The sequence below is a fragment of the Anas platyrhynchos genome, chromosome 4 (genome assembly GCF_047663525.1).
Source record: "Anas platyrhynchos isolate ZD024472 breed Pekin duck chromosome 4, IASCAAS_PekinDuck_T2T, whole genome shotgun sequence".
NCBI classification, from domain to species: Eukaryota; Metazoa; Chordata; class Aves; order Anseriformes; family Anatidae; genus Anas; species Anas platyrhynchos.
The window spans coordinates 56,374,586-56,375,588 of NC_092590.1; positions in this window are offsets into that span (position 1 = coordinate 56,374,586).

The following is a 1,003-nucleotide window of genomic DNA, read 5'->3' on the forward strand; positions in this document are numbered from 1 at the left end:
TCAGAACTGGCTCGTCTTGTGATTTGTTAGATTATGAAGCACTGGGATTAGAAAAGGAGTGTGGCAATTTTGTGTTGACCAGCAGAAGGCTTTGGCAGGCCTGGGAGGTGGGTGTGGAGCCCCCCAGAAGAGCGGTGGTGTGATGGCAATGCAGACAGGTGCCGGTGGGCAAGGCCTGGGGCAGGTGGGAAGCGCTGTCCCTAGCGAGCTGAGTCAGCGCCCAGGAGCTAATTGTGCAAGAGGAATGGCACTTTTAAGGTGTTTACACTCTCTTATCACACCAGCCAGTGTAAATGACACATTTGTCAGCAATATGGCTGCAACCAAAAAGCTTTGCAAATGCAGCGTAAGGCTTGCCTGGACCTCCTCTAGTGAGGTAAATCATGCTCTTTGGGTCCCTCGAAGTCCTTTGGAAAATGGCAGAAGAGCTTTCACTATTCAGCTGTGGCCATGCAGTTGCTTCACTGTGTTTCAGCTCATTTAGATCAGCATGACTCCGCTAGCTTCAGGGAGCCTGTGTGGATTTACATCTAGTTCAAAGTACCTGAATGCTCTGTGATAAGGAGTGCAGTAGCTATGCAATACACACGTTTATATAGGCTATAATATGTTATAATCAGTTTTATAGAGCAGAAAGCTTTTCTTACTGTATGACCATTCAGATTACATACTTATATTTACTTAATATAGTTTTTTAAGATTCTGTTTCTGGCCAATAACAGCAACAGGTCATATCTTTAGCTACCAGGAGCAAACAGAAAAATAACAGTAGGAAAAGAGAGGTGAGGAGGAGATTTGTGATTTGCAGTGTTTTAACTTTTAAGATGAGATATTTTAACTTCCCACTCCATTCCCCCACAGTAATCTGGAAAAGAAAAATGTATGTATGTATGTATGTATTTATTTCCAACCAGAGAGGAGTTAGCAAGTTGAATATAGACACCTAGGTTTACAGCATCATAATTATATACAGAATTATGTACAGAGTTATATGCCAAAGTAA